We start from the raw sequence: 17,698 nt of genomic DNA, 5'->3' as shown, positions 1-17,698 counted from the left end.
AGAAAGCTATAGAATAAAGAGGTCTACATTGGACATTGTGGCTTTTACAAGGTATTTCGTCTGCGTTAGCCTCAGTTGTCTCTTCTGTGAAATAAGGCTAATAACTAACCTAAGTAAAGGCAAAAGGTTCAACCTGATGAATATCTGGAGTGACTTTCCTTTTTCTTAAATATGGGAAACACTGACAATCCATCCCATTTATGCATTTATTTACTATTGCTTTATATATTCATTCATTCAATACATTCTTTCACTCAATGAATATTCATTGAGGACATAGTATATGAAATCAACAATGCTTAATGCTATGGGAGATAAGATCAAGGTTTCTGTCTTCAGGAATTATCATTTTAATTGGAGAAAGAAGACATGCATGGGAAACTGTAATACAGAGTGTGCTAAATACAATAAGAAGGTGCCAAGTGCTCTGAGAGTTCAGAAAAATAAATTGCTTCCAAGAGGGAATTTCATAAAAGAAACAATGAAGGATAAAGTGGTTGGACTGAGTTTTGAAGACTAAATACAATTTTGATAGGCAGCAAGGCATAAGCAGAGACCTGGCAATGGGAATATGTAGGATATGTTTTGGGAAACTATAAATTATCTAAAAAAAATTGGAAACTGTGCAAGATATACTAGTGGAAGATAATTAGGAGTCACAGTTCAATGGATAGTTAGGGAGAGAAGGCAATGTGAAGACTGGCCAGGGAAAGTAAGACTGGGGCAATGAAAAAGAGGGGGTGGAGATGAGGGAAGCTGGAGGTAAGAATTCTCACATTTGCGTCTTTTCCTCAAGTTTGGTGGTCACTTCTTCAAACCTGACTGTTGTTGACTTTTTTATTTAAATAGCAATGGTTTTAATATCCAATCACCCGTTTAGACCAAGTCATAGAGTTTGGCCAGTGGTTCTATTTATAACATGATTTGCATTGTGGAGGATATTTATGTTTTGCCTAATTACACTACTTCACTTTAAAAGTCAATGAATGAGCCAGCAACATTTATTGAGGCCTCACATCTTCTTCTCCTCCCTCTCCCTTAAGTTCAGATGCTCATTAACTGTCCCTTGAACTATGGCAATTGTTTCCTAATGGTCTTCCACTCATACCTTGGACAGTTTCCATTTTTTTCCTAGATAATTTATAGTTTCTTGATTATATAAAATATACTTGTATATGTTTTCGATAAGAGTTTATTGAATATCTCTAATGCTTAAGGTTATGTAGGGGAAAAAGGGAGATGATATTTTGCCCACAGGAGTTTACAAACTAGTTGGAGGAAAGTTATATATGTAAATAAGTAGATTAAATGAAATATGTGAAAAGTGCATGAGATTAGAGTAAGTTAAACAGAGGAAGCATTCAGTTCTAGTAATTGGGAAAGCATCAGGAAGGAGGTAGGAATAAAATAAGATACAGATCTGTCTATAAATGCTCAAGAGTGGGGGAAAGCAGAGAATAAAGGGAGACTGGTGGTTTGGAACTAAAGGTGGATTCTGTCAGCCTGAGCCACTGCTAGTTGTATTTTTAGGGGCCTTTAAACTTTGTTCAGCCAGTACCCACACAACCAACCATGTTGACTTCTGAAATCTGCTTTCTTTGGGTTGAAAAGGGCTTATTCTCTGCAGAAGCACTGTTGTAGGATATGCCTAATGAATCAGGGAATGAAGTTAGTGTAAACTATGTGGTTCCCCAATGGCAGGATTTTAACGAGACTGGAGTTTGAGGATGAGGTTGTTGTGAACGGGACAGATGGTGCCCCTAGTGGGCATTTTGCCTTCCCATCTTCCCAAATTGATGTGTTTGTTTTTTTTTCAAAACCCCACCTACTACTTTCACCAAGACCAGCTTTTCACACCCTAAGAATGGATTTCTCTCTGTGGTCCGTTAGGCCACTGTGTGGTTTCCCTACTGGATTCTATTTTGTGGTTGGAGGTCAAACCCTTTCTTGCCTGCTGCTTCCAAGAATTTGTGGTGTGTCTCAGCATGCTACATGGAGGGTTTTATTTTACCTCCCTTGAATGGAATGGCAGTCCTCCAGCAGGCCTGGGTGCATGTATAAATAGAGGGACACGTCAGCCTGCATTTAATATCCAGAACATAAACCAGCCACCACTGTGTACTACACTGTCATGTTTTGATGAAAAGCTGCTGACAGCACCACAGACCATGCCATGGGGCCCAGCAAATCACCTCGTCCTACTCTTCTATCCCCGGCATAGATGGGGCAGATTTCGCTGCCAGGAACACTTTCCAGCCACTAGCAGCTCTCAGTTACTTTGGCTTTTTCTGATTCAGCTGCCCATTACAAATGAACCTTCGTCAGAGAGGCCAGGGTGAACATGGAAGACTGAAATATGCAGCTAATCTCCAAATCTTTTTCTTTTTTTTAAGGCAGATAATTTAGACTCATTCACCTGTGAATCTCTTTGACCATAGAGCTAATGTCAAAGGGCCTATTGAAAGTTTAGCATTTCCATATCTCCTGCCCAACTTTCTACAACGTACCACAGGAGAGTGTCCCTTCTTACTCTATTTAGGATTGAATATTAATTACTGCCCTTCAGATTCATAACAATATGGTCCTAAACTACCCTTTCCATTTTATAACTACTGCATCCTTACTTTGGCTTTGATTTAGGTAGATCGGTATACTTTCTGTTTTCCAAGGCTACTTATACCACTATGCCATTATTGTAGTGATCTCCTCCCCTAGAACAGTTTCCTTTCTTTTTGCCTATTGAAAGCCTTTATAGTCATTAAGGCTGCGTTTAATTCCAGGACCTCCACAAAAGATCCACAGCAATCATTCTCTTCATAGCATGCATTGTTTCTATTATTTATTCAATGAGTAATTATATTACTTATGATATAGTCTTTATAGTCTTATATACTGATTAGAATTGACAGATTTCAGATTGAAATTCTAGATTCCGGTCTCCCCAAGAGGGGAAACCCAGTGAGGTCAGGGATCATGCATTACCTTCTTCGTAACTTCTACAGTGTTAAGTACCATGCACTATACGTAAGAGGAGTCAGGAAGTGCTTATTGATTGAATGAATAATAATTCGCTCTTGAAAAAAGCAGAGCTTTGGCAGTGTTTATTGGTAAATCCAGTGACCTTTCAAAGACATTTTCTGGCTAAGCAGTAGAAAATTAGACTATGAGGTAATTATTAAAGTTATTCTCAGGTTCGGAAGGGAGCTGAGAGACTATCACTCCAATGAAGTGCCCTGGAGCCATCTAGAATATCAGATTAATTCAGCTTCCAGGCTGGGTTGCTTCCAGAGTTTTAGGCTTCTTGGGATTCTATGCTATGACTCAGAAGACCTGTTTTTCACAATTGTTATCCCTTTATAGCCTCCATATTCATTTTCAATAAATACTTGATCTGAATTAAGTAAGGAAAAGTGGATCTAACATTTTCCTAGATATCGTGGAGAATGTCTTGGATGTTTGTATATGATATAGATACTTATTTTTTTAATTTACAAAATTTAGGTTTTCAACAAAGCCTTTAGAATTCCATAAATACTTGAAACATATAGGCAATGGTTACAAAACTTTTTCTTTAAACAGTGGATTTGATTCTTGCAAGCCTTTAGAGATTAATAAAATGGAGACACAAATATAATATTTTAGCACCTAATAAGAACTGCAAAAAAAAAAAAAAAAGAAAAAAAAGAAAAAAACCCCTCATAATTTTCGCGTGTGGCTCATAAAAGGACTTTGAAAGTAATTCTAAAAGAGATCTTTCAGCAATATATTACATTATAGAAGCATTACTGTAATAATAATAGCTTCTACTTTTTGAACATTTTATTGTGAGTCATTAAGTACTTGATAGTCAAAATCTCTTTTAATCCTAAAAGCAGCCTTGTGAAGAGGGATTTTACTAGCTCCATTTTAGAGATACGAAAACTAAAGGTTAAAATGGTTAATCCAGATTCAAACTCAAATTTATCAGACTCCAAGTTTATGAGCAACCATGCTAATCACCTTGAAGGACAAACATTGACTTTCTAGGTTCAACTTCGTATGTTTAAAGCCACTTAGGGTTGTTCACTGCACAGCTCCAGAGGGTGGCCCTTGCCTCCTGCTCATATTTGGATAGTTTTTATGACATTTCTAGCAGATGGCAGTGAAGTGTCTTGGGCAAGGGGTGGGGTGGTTTCCTAACTCACAATGGCTCAAAAATCGTTCTCAGTGCTCTATGGTCACGTATGTGGTTACATGTAAAAGGTCACGTAATTTCTCCCTGAATTGGAGAAATTCAAAACCTTGAGCAGCTTCTAGGTGAGCCACCTAAGAAATGACAACTTAGAGTTCTTGCTACTTAGGATCTGAAGCAGTATCTCACGTGTCTATTACCATGGTACTGCCTTTCTTCTGTCTTTAGAGTGTACTGTATTCTCTCCTAATCTTAGTTACTAATTTAACTTAATGGAACATACAATGTCTTGAGAATCTCCTGTGTAGAAGATGTTATGGTAGGACCTTGACAGAGGAATGAGGATGGAGAATCAGGAGCAAGGAGTGACATGGTGGAGGTGAGGATTTGAGGGAGGAGGCAAAAGTGAATATGTGGCTTGATCTCAATTTATAAATAATAAAGAAGTCTGAACTATGAGGACTATATGTAAAAGTGGGGTTAAAGGAAGGATATAAGCAAAATCCTTTGGGAACATAGGGGAGAGAGGAGTTTATTTTGTCTGGGAGAACTGGAGAAGCTTCATGGGGAATGGAACATTTGAACTCATTCTTGAAGGGTGGGAAGACCCCTTAGAAATGGAGAAGGAAGAATAGCAGCAGGAAAACATGAGGTGAGAGTAGTTTAACAGTTAATGTTAGAGTGAGGTATGTGTACATGTGTTGGGTCAAGTAGGAGTAGAGATAAGGATATGTGAGGAGAGGTAAAGAAACTTGAATATCCTTTTAAAGACTAGATCTTAATGGGCAATGGTGAATTCCTAAAGAATTTTGAGCACTGAAGATCTTATGATCTCTTGATTTTCCAGAGATGGCTTCATTTGCATGTACAGTTATTGGGCAGTATTGGTTATATTATGTGACATGAGATTGCACATTTATCTATCTATCTATCTATCTATCTATCTATCTATCTATCTATCTATCTATCTAGAAGAGCTGTCTCAAGGAAAAGGACCTTATCATGCTTTTATCCCTTTATTCAAATTTGATATACTGTTTGCCATTTTCTCTTTCTTTCCTTTCACACTTTTGTCAAGGGAAGAGTTATATTATTGGTTCTGGCTCTTGACATCTGGATCAGGTATTGATTCATTTTACCTCATGACTATTCTTTTGGGTGAATTAGATGGGTCCATGGGTTGAAAGCTCAAGAGATTAGGAATGAGAGTTGGAGAAAGAAGCATATAGAAAAAGAGGTGAGACATCCATCAAAGCACAGGAAAGCATGTCATGGATTGAGAGAGGTCTCAAAATAGAAGGTGCTTCTCTTGGGATTCATGCCACAGGCCTTGGCAGGCAGCCTACCCTTATCACCATTAATTTCAGGGTTTGGAATTGAGTACCACACCCTGGTGTTAAGCTGTTAACCTCCAGCATCAAGGCCACAGCTGCTGGGAAGAATTCCTCTTTCAGGTTGTGGCCTCATCAGAGTTCTTCATCTGGACATGCCACAAAGGATAAATGTTCCTAAATCCAGTCCCATGACTCTGGGATTCTATATATACTTAGGCATCTCCACTCCTTCACTCCAGGACACACACATATAGCAGAGCCTTCCTGTAGTGGATTATGGCACTGTAGTAGGAGAGGGGGAGAGAGAGAGAGAGAGAGAGAGAGAGAGCGAGCATGCTGTGTGTTGCCTTCTCAATGAATACAACAAGAACCCCCTTCCAGACCTTTTATCTTCTGCTTCCCGAAAGAATAAAACCTGAAAAAATGTAGATACTTTAAGGACAGTTCTAGAGTCTGGTTTTTCACAGAGGAAGTCTGTTCTAGGTTGAGATAGGTTACAGTGTTCAGATTTGGAAGTTCTTTAGACTTCACCCAGTTTTCCTTGTTGTGTGCTATGAAGTTACACCTAAGTCATCAGCAGAGGGCTCCCTCAAACTTAGGAGTTCATACTGGTGGTTGAAAGGCCAAGAGATGTAAATGAAAGAAGAAATGCAGATCTGACAGAGAGTTTAAAATCCAATGCCCCAAAGTACTTTAGTTGAGAAGAAACCCTAACCCATCCTGAAAACAGACCACTTCAGCAAGAAGGTATTTGCTAGCGTTTACATTAAATGACACTGTTTAAATTCCTGGATTAAGGTCAGCATAATGTTTATGCTCAGAGTAACACATAACTAAGTTACCCTTCAGAGAACCTAAGAAGCAGAGCAATTCCTTGACCAGTGGTGTAATTGTTTCTGGACCAGTGGCTCAACGTTTCCTAAGTGTTCAATTGCAGCATCGTCAATTGGCATTGGTCCCAGGTCTGGATCAAAGCTTTGAAGATGCCAAATCTCTGTGTGACCTTTGCCCAGATTCATGCCAGCTAAACACAGAGAGGAGCCTGATTGATAAAGCGCAATGTCAAGGTATCTAATGCCCATTATTTGTCAAGGCGATTAGAACTGGCCAACCACTCTGAATTAAAATTGAGAAGGTTGCATTTGGAAATGGGATCAAGAAAAGGGAAATGGACACTGCCCAAACAGCATCTATCTGAAGTTAATATCTCTTGGAGTGTTCTGATTTTCCACTATGAAGACACAGCAGTCTAGGATTCAATAGCAAGTAATAGTTAGAATCAGGGTGTTCTCTTATTTGAAATTTTCTAAACAACCTTTGTCCAGGTTTTACTATCTCTCTTTTTCCTCAGCTCTAGGCAAATAATCACATCCCCTTACTATAACTTCATCTGAAGCATGTATAGTGAATGATGTCATCACATGTTTGACATCAAGTATGCTTCTCTGAAGGAAAGTTCATGAGGATGTCCCAAATTCCTTAACTATGTCTAGAAGGTATCTTGGTCTTTTATTTGCGGATGATGAAGATATAACTGGTCAGTGGGCGAGGTTTTTAAAAAATTTTTTTAAATTCCAAGGAAAAAGAAGCACCATACCATGAACAAAATCAACCCCAATCTGTCTCCTATAAAAACATAACAAACATGGCAACAAGGCCAAACAGCCACTTGGCCTACGGCAGCACAGAGTGCTGAGTGAACTTGAGGGAAAGTGGGGTGTGTGAGGCCAGTGTTAATTGGCATGATCTAGAGACTTTTCGAGAAGAAACATGTGTCCTCCTGGTGATAGAAAGGCACACACATCTGAGTAGAAACTTTGCAGAAGCCACTCCAGGTTACTGCGGTGGGAAACTCAGAGGTTTCTATTTGTACTGGCTTCTTTCATTCAGATGTTTCTCATCAGTCACATTCAGATTGATTCCATTTGCAAAGCTCTCCTGGCAGGCTTGGTGGATAAGGCTCGGTGGCAAAATCTCTGGCGTTTTCTGATCCAGGCCCTGCTCTTCTTGTGTAGTTTCTTGGCGCTTTGGCTCCTAAGCAGAAATTGGCTAGGCATATGCTGCTAATGAACAAAACCAAATGTAAAACAGAACATTGGAACATCAAATGAAGAGATTTTTCTAAATGTGAGGGATGGGAACTCAGTGGAGGACAGTGAGAGATCAGGAAAGGGAGGGGCTTCCTTAGAAGCTAACTGAATCATGCTCTGGAAAGCCTTTCCATGGTCCCATCTTGTCAGCATCCTCGCTAATTATGTCAGAGCAAAGGTTATATCCCCTTTACTCTTTGATGTCACTAATGGATACAATATTATTTGGGTTTTCCCCTAGGGACCATCCTCTCATTTTCTAACCCTCATGAAAGTTTGTGACCCATGACACCCTGACGTCACTAATTTTTTCTCATACTCCTTCCACTGAGCTTTGCCACCTCTCGTCAGCTTCCTTCTTGACATTCACACATGACCCATCTTGCATCCCTCTACTCAATGCTAACTCTTCTTGTACTTTTAGGGGGCATGCTCATCATCCTACTCCTTACATTGCCACAGCCAGGAGAGGACATTTATTTGAAGAAACTTCTAATTTCTCTCTTCCCACTATTGAGACTGGGAAAAGGGGTGCTGTTGTCTTTCCCAGGGATTGACAATGTGTGTTCTGTTCCTCTTGTCCTTCATGGGGTCTGAACTTAGGGTAGAGACCCAAGTATTAGGAAGCAGAGAGCCCATTGACGTCTGGTCCAAGACATTTATCCAGTCCAGTAAAGCTGATACACACATATACATGCACACAAGTACACACACACACAAAGCAGTCTAATAGTGATACAGTTCAAAATTCAACAGGCACAAAAAGACATACAGTAAAAAGTCTTTTGCATTCTTGCGCCCCAGCTTCTTAGTCCCCTCTGAGAAGCAAACAGTGTTTGCAGTGTTTGGTGTATTCTTCTGGACATGTTTTATACATACCTTAGCAAATAAGTATATACATGCACACACACATTTTCCCACAATTGGTGGCATACTATATATTTTGTTCAACACCTTGTTGGTTTTTTCACCTTTTTAAATGGCTGCATAGTATTTCATTGAATGAATTTTCATAAGTTATTTAACTAGTTCCATATGGATGGGAATTGGTAGTTTCCAATCTCTTGATATTATTTAAAAAACAAAGTTGATATTTGATCCTCAGCTCTTGTGTTTATTTCCAAAAAGCTCAGCACTCAGAGGGGAGAGGAGTGTGGTCCACACTCCACATGTCTGCCAAGCCTGGCATTGGACTTAAAGTCCCAGATTACCGAGTCAAACAAATCCAGGTTTTCTTTTCGTTCCCCCTAATTCTTTCCAACTTGCTGTCATGCAGAGAATTTATGCTATGAATTCCGGTGTTCACTAAATTAGGTAATTTTATGCTTTTCTTTTTCCTCCTTTATCTACATCTTCCTCCAACTAGGAATTTGGTTGTAACCAAAATACTTTTCCAGCAAGTGATGCCTCCAATCTTTTAAAGGTATTAAATTTTCTGAATTTCTGTAGCATATTATAATTTGCAAAACATCTTCAAATAACATTTCTTCATTTGATTTTTACACAAATTTTCTGAGGTTGGCAAAACATTTTCTAGATGAAGACTCTGAGCCTCCAAGTGACTATGTGGCTTGCTAGGGTCACCTGGTTGATAAATGACACAGACAAAACTTGAAGCCAGATCATCTTACTCAATCTGCTGCTTTTCTAGTACACATAATCCCTTTGCCAAGTATGTGACATCAAAATCAGCTTTCATCTTAGAACATGGTGAGAGGCTGAAGTTCAACAAATTTTTCCCCAAATTTTATTTCCATCAGCAGATAGATTGAGGATCTTCAGACAAAAGGAATTATGGACAAATTTATCCACATTGATCCAACAGGGTGGCACCTAACATGATGATGCAAGGGCTATGCAAGTTGTCTAGGGAGCAGGAGAAAGTGTGATGGGAGAAGTGCCAGGGCAGGAAGCTTTGGTCTTGCAGCGCATGTTTAATGTGGAACTCAGAGGATAGGCTTCCACATTAAACATGAGGAAAAGAATGTATACCTATTGTGGATCTGCTATGTGCCATGTTACCTCTTAATCACAGAATTTGGGAAAGGCATGTGCCTAGTTATGACAAGGCTGTACTAGTTCACTCAAGATGTGGTGGGGGTGGTGTTGGTGTTATGGGACTACCTCTGCTCCACCCAGCAGGTAGGAGCAAGGGGCTGTGTAACTGGTGACTTGCAGTGCTGAGTGATAGACACTGTTTTTGTCTCAACCTCTCCCTTCTAAGGAGGGTCTCAGGTCAAGCTCATTTGTGTGGCTTTCCTCCCACAGATGTGTTTTCTCTCCAGCAGGAGCCCAGCTTCTAGGAAAACAGGTTTCTGGCTGTTTTGCTGCATCCATTCTCTAGGCATCCCCAGCTGCACTACCCTTGCTGCAGCGACTTGTGTTGTGAGGGAGCTTGAGCAAGGTCCAGTGGCACCATAGAGAGGAGAGTGGCCCCACAGGTAGTAGGGGTAGGAAAGAGGACAGAAGCACTGAGCACCCTACTGAAAGAGAAAGGGGAGCTTTCCAAGAGGCCCTGCTGAGAGAGACATTGGATGGAGAGGCAGGGCTGGGTTATCATGGGCTCAGATTCTGTGCTAAGAACTTTAGGAAGTATCCTATGGGCAGTGGGAATTATGGAGAAACTTTGAGGAAAGGAGGACAAGATTAGATATAAATTTTAGAAATACCACTTTGTTAGCAATTCACTCATTCGTTCCTTGAACACTGAGAGTTCATGCTATAGATTTGTGCCTCACTCCCGCTGTCATACCCATTCATGTGTTAAAGCCCTAACCTCCAGAATGGCGTTATTTGGAAATGGGCCTTTAGGAGGTAAGTAGATTTATTTTATTTTATTTTATTATTATTTTCTTTAAGACATAAGTAGGTTAATATGAGGTCATGAGGGTGGGACTCTCATGATGAGTTAGTGTTCATATAAGTAGGGACTCCAGAGTGTGTGCTCTCTCTCTCCCTGTGCATGTACCAAGGAAGACCATGTGAGGGGACAGTTAGAAGGCAGCTGCTACAATCTGGGAAGTGAGCCCTTATCAGGAACACTAGCATCAGACTTTCAGCCTCTAGAACTGTGAGAAACGAATTTCTGTTGTTTAAGCCACCCGGGGTATGGTACTTTGCTACAGCAGCCTGAGCTGATGGTGACAGCACACACCATGCAACTAGCACTAGTTTGACTCCAGATATCCAGTGATGAACAGAGAGTCCTTGCCCTCACGTGCTTACAGTCCAGTGGAGAGGAGGGGAGGCATGAAATGAACAGTCCATACAAAATGTGTATATTTACTAACTATGAAAGGGGGTAAGGGGGCCTCATTTAGACTGGGGAGGATGGGGAAGGACCTCTGAGGACATGACTTTCAACCTGAGACCCCAAGGGCGAGTCCAGGGGATTGAGGCATGAGCAGTAGAGAGCATCCCAGGCTTGGGAAGGGCATGTGTGAAGCTCTGGGATAAGAAAGGGCTTAGTGAGAAACTGATAAGACATTTATGTCACCAAAGGAAGAGAGTGATGTAAAATAAGATTAGGAGCTATTAGAGGATGGTTACTCAGGAACTTGTAGGTCTTGTTAAGATGTTTTGATTTATATTCTCAGTGCATTGGGAAGTCGTTAAAGATTTTAAATGGAGAAATGAAACGATACAATTTTCAAGTTTAAAAGATAACTGAACAATATGAGAATCAGATTGGAGGGATGTCAAGTAGACTGGCAGAGCCTTGTTCTGAAGGCTGATTTAGTCATGCTGGTTTGAGGTGATCCTGAGCAGCAGTAGGAATAGAAAGAAGTGGGTGCATTTGAGGGCCAGTGAATAGGATGGGTGAGGAGGACGGGGGAACAGAAGATAGATTATAGGTACAATAGCTGGGAGGAAGAGGGCGAGTATGAGGACACTGAGTCTGATGGAATGTTGAAAACATATGGGACTGTAGCTCAGGAGACAGATCCAGCCTGTGCAGAAAAAGATAAACACAGTAGGTTTGCCACTGTCTTTAGAAAAAAATCCTGAGTGCACAGTTAGCCCTTGTTGATGTTTGGAAAACTGGCTCTCGGAGTGTCCCCAGTCAACAGTTAACTGATAAGTCTTGTTCTCTGTGGCTAGACTGTTTGTGCAGACAATATAATTTATTCTGGACACCTGCTTTCCTTCTGGGAGTCTGGAATTTTGGTACATGCTAGAGAGAGGGTGCCTACATGACCAGTCTCTAATGAAAACTTTGGACACTGAGTCTCTCAGGGGCTTCTCTAGCCAGAAACATCACACACATGTTTCTGGAGGAAGAGTGAGTACTGTGTGACCCCTTATGGAAATGAGAGAGCATACAGAAGCCTCATATGGATTCCTCTGGATTCTATCTGTGTCTTGGTTCCTTATGATTCAGTCGTGTATCCTTACTACATCTCTGTAATAATCCTGTTAGTTCTAGGGAATCTCTGAGGGATGAGGTTGTCTTTGGGACTCCTGACATAGCTTCATGATTCAAATTTGGGAGTAATCAGCATGTAGAAAAAACCAAAACCATGGGAGCATTTGAAATCACCCAGGAAGAGTGAGTAGAACTCTGAGGATCTCCATAACTTAGGGGGACAGAAACTACAAAGGGGGCCAGAACACAGGCACTAGGAGACAGGAATGTCTGTCTGCTGGATTTAGCACAAGGTTATTGACGATTCAGCTGGGGGAGAGCTGGCTTGTTAGGTGAGGAGGAGAGCACGAAGAGGAGTAAACATGTTTCTTTTAAGGTGGAAAAAAAGTTGGTCATTTGTTTCCTCATTTATTAAGTGCTGCTATATGACAGACTCTAGGCTAGATGAGACTGACAAGATGTGGTTTGGCCTCATGGAGTGTGCAATCCAGCATGAAGACAGGAAGGACCATCAGTGTGCTGTGCATTTAAAACAGGAAGTGCACAACCCTGTGAGGATGTTTATCCTAACCCCAGAGTTCCTTTGAGGAAGTGACCTTGAATCTGACACTTGACCAATTAGTAGAAGTTTGTTGAAGTAGAGAGAGGAGAACAAGGAAAAGAGGACATTTCAGGAAGAGAGAATACTATATATGAATGTCTGGAGAGAGAAAAGAGTGTATACTTTGGAGGAGCAGCAGAAACTTCATGAGCAAGGGAGAGAGTGGAGGAGATACGGCTGTAAAATGACAGTGATGAGATTGTGCAGCACCTTCCAATATTGATGAGGAAAAAAAAAGCCAGAGGAGAGAAAAATTCAATCTACAGGAGAGGGAGGGATCATTGATGGATTGAGGACCTTGAGAAGGTAGAAGGCTGTGGTTTCAAGAAGGGATTGATTCTGAGAGTAGGAAAATACCTCATCATGAAACAGAAACAGAAGAGGACAGATTTAAAAAGAATTGAAACAGCTCCAGGTAAGACGTTAGGATGTAGCATAAAATCGGGCATTCTTGTATAGTGACTTTCATATTCTTGTGGGGAAGGGTTCTTTTTCTTTTCCTTTTTTTTTTTTTCCACTCTATTTCCCTTCCTGAGATCTAGAACATTTGGAGGCTAGGAAAATAGAATGGGCCTTTGGTAATATAACTCAAGATGGAGTAGAGGGAGACAGTCTTCCAGCACTGCAAAACACCTGAGAAAGACTCACAGAAGGCTAAGGTTAGCACAGTGGAAAGTCTATTGTCTTTAAGACATGTCTTTTGTCCTATCTTTGAGAGGACTTTTTACGTTTTCCCTCACCCCACCCTTGAGATCTGAAGATCCAGTTTTGTGTAGCAGTGAAACCAGACAGAACAGAGTGACTGGGAAATTAGTCAGGGACCAAACCCAAGAAAGGCATTACTCTGGGTGGGTGGTGGAGAACAGAGGGGTCGATAAGGATAATGGGGACGGGGAAGCTGAACCACGTGGGAGTCCTGGATGTCTAGACTTGATTCACTGTGCCCTTAGAGGAGCTCAGAGATTAATTTAATTTGGTAGAGAAATTATCTTCTAAATCTTCACTGTCCTATGGACTTCACAGCAAATGCTAAGTAGAATTATAATGGTACTCATTTGTGCCTGTAACTTTACCTGTCTACACTGAGATTGTGTCCCTTCTCTTCCTTCTGTCATGGGAGATGTAGTATTGGGTTCTGCTTAGTAGAAAGAGGTGAAGTCATCTACTCATAGTAAGAAGAAATATGACAGGGTCATAAGCTTGAGGAGAGTGAATAAAGTTTAAAATAATTTTGTAGAGAAGCAGAGATAGAGCTTACTAGGGAAGCCTACTTTTGTTGCTCGTCAGAGCTTCCACTGGTGACTATAACTTTATGGTGGCACCTATGTGCTCAGTGCTGTGATTTCCTTTAGTGGTGTGGAGCCTGATTGATAGCAAAATGATAACAAGGCTGAGGCAGAGAGCCAACTGGCCCAAATGGTGCTCTGCTTGTGGTGCACCAAAGAAAGCCAACAGGGCAAGCCAGTTGGGGACGTGGGCAGGGTTGAGGCTGAAGTGTTGGAATATGGACTCTAAGCAGATACAGAGGAGAAATAAAGACAGGAAAATGTGTGTATTTGGGGGTGGCCAAAGATCTGGGGGTCCCTAGAATGTGTATAATATGAGCTAGTGAGAGATCTAGAAGGACAGGAAGTTGTGGTCAGGGAGTAAGATATTTAAATTAATGACTTCAGAGGTGGAGAAGTTCTGAGTAATCAGCAAGCTCAGGATGTGGCCTTGGGAGGGCTCGCATTGACCTTTGTCATCACCAGGACCCTCTCTTTGATCCAGCAATCACAGGGCTTGTCTCTCCCCTTTCGGTGTCTGGTGTACCTCTCATCTCATCTGCCCTTTTCCCATTTTCTGGTCCAGCAAGAGAAACTCACAGCATCTTTTCTTACTTCCGGAGAAATTTATTCCACATGTGTCTGATTCATTTGCGTTTATAGAAACTTGAAATCTCCAGTGTCCAAAAAGCCTTTCAACTATTTTTTCTTTCTTTTTCTTAGAAACAGGAAGTTGTGTTTGGCTTAGGACAGACTCTTCCATGCGCCTGGGACTTATAAGATGTTTGGAATGAGGAATGGTGAAGTCTGTCTGGTAAGGACTTCTTTACTCTCTCCCTTCCTGGGCAATTGTTTGTCTACCAGGGGTCAGCTGGGCAGTACACAGGAATGGAAGACTAGCCAGAATTTTCCTGTTTCTCATCACTGAGCCCACGGCCTGAGGGAAAGTATGTTCTCAAAGAGACAGGTGGCTTGCCTCTCTCCCTGCTCCAACATTACTGTTTAGAACATACTCATACATTGAGTCTCATCCTTCTCTTCCCAATACTTGAGTCATGTCTGTGAGGAACTCTTTATTTAGTTTTTGGGGGTGTAGGTTGGCTGGCACTCGGTTTTAAGCAAAGAAGGCCAATTGTTTTCTAAATGGAATATCAGAGAAGCTCTCCATCTGAGAAAGAATGAACCAAGCTGTAAAGGGGCACACCTATTTTGATAAGTGCATCCAGGCTGTTAGGAAGTTTTAGCTTAGAAAGCAGACAGATGCTTGGGAAGGGCTGATGTGGTGCCAGTGAGTCAGAGAAGGCATGGGGGTCATAGCCTAACTGCTCTGCTCACTTAGCGTTCCAACTTTTAGCTCCTGTTCATGTGTTATTTTGTTTTTAGATTTTTTCAAATGTAAGATTGATATGACCACAATATGTAACTTTAGTGATTATGCAGATTGAACCAACAAAAACGTTGACTTAGGATGGTGATTTCTATCTTTCACATTCCACATGCAGCTTTCTTGAAGCTGCCAGCTCAGCCAGGGGACCATAGGAAAATGCGCCAGGCTAGAAGAGAGCTTTCTCATAAAGACATACTGTCCTTCAGCTGAGGGCCACAAAGGTGAGCCAACCCTGTTTATGTTTCTTAAGGGCAGGGGTGCTTCTATCCTCTGTTTGCCATCCTAGCTGCCAAGGCCTGCTCAGGGCCTTGGGGTGGCCAGTGGTCTAACTGAGGGTGGAACTGGGAGTGGGGAATGCTGATGGGAATATATTTCTCTTCCCACTCTACACAGAGCAGACCAAGGCTGGAGGAAGATAGGTATCAGGGATAGTCATTTAATCTTGCCTAAAATGCTGCCTTCACTCTCTTCACCATGCTCACTCTCTCTCTCTCTCTCATGTTTTATTTTGGCTATGTGTTCAGTAATTTAGCTTCAACTTAGCACAGAAGCAAAAGGAAGTGCTAAGGCTGTGGCAGCAGAAATCTGGTAACCAGGGATCATACTACATCTGGTTCTCTTTGGTAAATTCCAGATTTCTATTCACTCTGATAGACAAACCATTTCTAATTTCCAAGCAGCAAAAGAGACACTTCTGCTTCCTGGAGGAGCAGGTGATGTGAGGCAGAGCATGTGGAGTAGAGATGGCTATGGGCTTATGAGCCTTTCTTCCTATGACGAGGGGAGGTTCCTACACAGGGCGTCTAGGCTGTGTGTGAAAGCCTGGCACCTTGCAGCAGCACCTCCTCACCACATTATAGACTCGAGAATGCAGTGGTGACAAAGCCTCTCTCTTTATCTGACCTGGACCACAAGTTGAAAACATGAAGACAAAGCAAAAGCTGACATATTCTTAAGAACATCCCTATTATTCGTTTGGATGCTAAAGGAGGAACAGTCCTCAGTAAGAGGTCCCATTTGGCCCAAGAGCCCAGACACTAAGGATCTACTAAGTCAACATCAGAGAGCGAGGTGTGGAACTGGTGGGAAGATGGCTCTATCGCCCCTGGGAAACGTTCCTGGGAGAGAAAGGTGGTTTGCTAAAGTGGTTCCGGGAACAGTCATGTCGCTTACTTTTGTAAATTCACCAAACCCTCTGGTCGGCTATAGAGGAATAAAGAGCAGAGAATAACCCCCAGACAGAGATTTACTTATCCTAAGGATGAAAGGTTGGAAATGAACTTTGATGCTAATGTACCACCTTTGAAATATTTCTGGCAGGTGCTCAGAGGATCCAAACGAATGACCAAGTTACCTGCCGAGTCAGGGCCTTAGGGATTTTCATTAGGAGCACTAGCTGGAAAATTTAAATTCTCAGAAGAAGAAATATGTCTTCTCTTCTCTGGGCAAAAAGGGTGGTTGTGGTTGGCTGGGGAAAATAATAATATGGTCTCTCTCTGCAGATCTGTTTTCTGAGTCCCTGAGCTGCAGCTGTTGAACTTCCAGACACAAACAAGTATGTATTCTGTGAGTCTTGCCGAGCCCACACAGCAAGGAAGAGCCAAGCTGGATTCCATTCTGCTTTGCACATCAGCAGCTCTGCTGCCAGCTGAACTCCAGGGCAAAAGCTGTGCTGGTAATGATGCAGACAGTAGGGATGGCACAGCTGGACTAGCGTGGGCTGCTAATGAGGGACACACTTGGCCTTGATTATTTTGAGGAGAATGAGAAATGAAAGGAGATGAAGAACTGCAGAAATATATATCGGCCTCAATAAAATTGGTGCATAGCAAGGGAAAATCTGGTTTTACTAGTCATCATCAACATGCCTGTGTGTGTGCTTGTTTATGTTTAGGTAAGCCTGGCCTCCCACTCACTAATGAGTCGGTAGACAGGAAAGGCAGACAGGAAAAATGGTCAACTGTGTCAACAGCCACCGTATACCACAAAGGTGATCAGCTAAAGGCAGGGTAAGAGCTGAAATCCTGTTTGCCTTGCCTTATGCCCAAGGGACTGAGTCCTCCCAGGGGGCTCCTTTTTCTCATTCAAACAGGGCTCCATCTAGCATCCTCTCTCTCCATATCACCATGTATTTGAAGGAGTCTTGACAGAAAGCAAAAGGGAAGGACAAAGGGGTCAAAGGTGACAAGAAAGGGAAGATGCAAATTTAGATACTTTTCTGCTTTTCACTGGAAGGGCATTTCTTGATGTCCATTTCTGCTACCCATTTGCGACCAAGGACAACATTCCCTCCTCTATACCAGATCATATGGAAGACTGAGACAGAGACTTCCTCTGAGCCAGGAAGAGATGAGGATCTATGATGCAGGAGATGGGATTTTGGAAACTCTCAGGTAGGTTGCGATGGCTGGTGAGGAATGCCATTCTGTGTAAAAGGGCTGATCGGGAAAGCTGCAAGCTGCTTAAGCCCCAAGAGTAGTGAGA

The 17,698-nt window shown here is 41.8% G+C and overlaps 1 long non-coding RNA gene across 1 annotated transcript; it reads left to right on the top strand.

Moving 5' to 3' along the window:
• The first annotated feature begins 12,938 nt into the window (after positions 1–12,938).
• Positions 12,939–17,042, top strand: LOC118602941. The gene is made up of 4 exons (XR_004951030.1): positions 12,939–12,977; positions 14,551–14,641; positions 15,330–15,435; positions 16,717–17,042. It is a non-coding gene; the product is annotated as an uncharacterized LOC118602941 (long non-coding RNA).
• Positions 17,043–17,698: the final 656 nt, after the last annotated feature.

Source organism: Rousettus aegyptiacus, unplaced genomic scaffold (genome assembly GCF_014176215.1).
Source record: "Rousettus aegyptiacus isolate mRouAeg1 unplaced genomic scaffold, mRouAeg1.p scaffold_m13_p_5, whole genome shotgun sequence".
NCBI lineage: Eukaryota > Metazoa > Chordata > Mammalia > Chiroptera > Pteropodidae > Rousettus > Rousettus aegyptiacus.
This window is presented reverse-complemented; position numbering and strand designations above follow the sequence as displayed.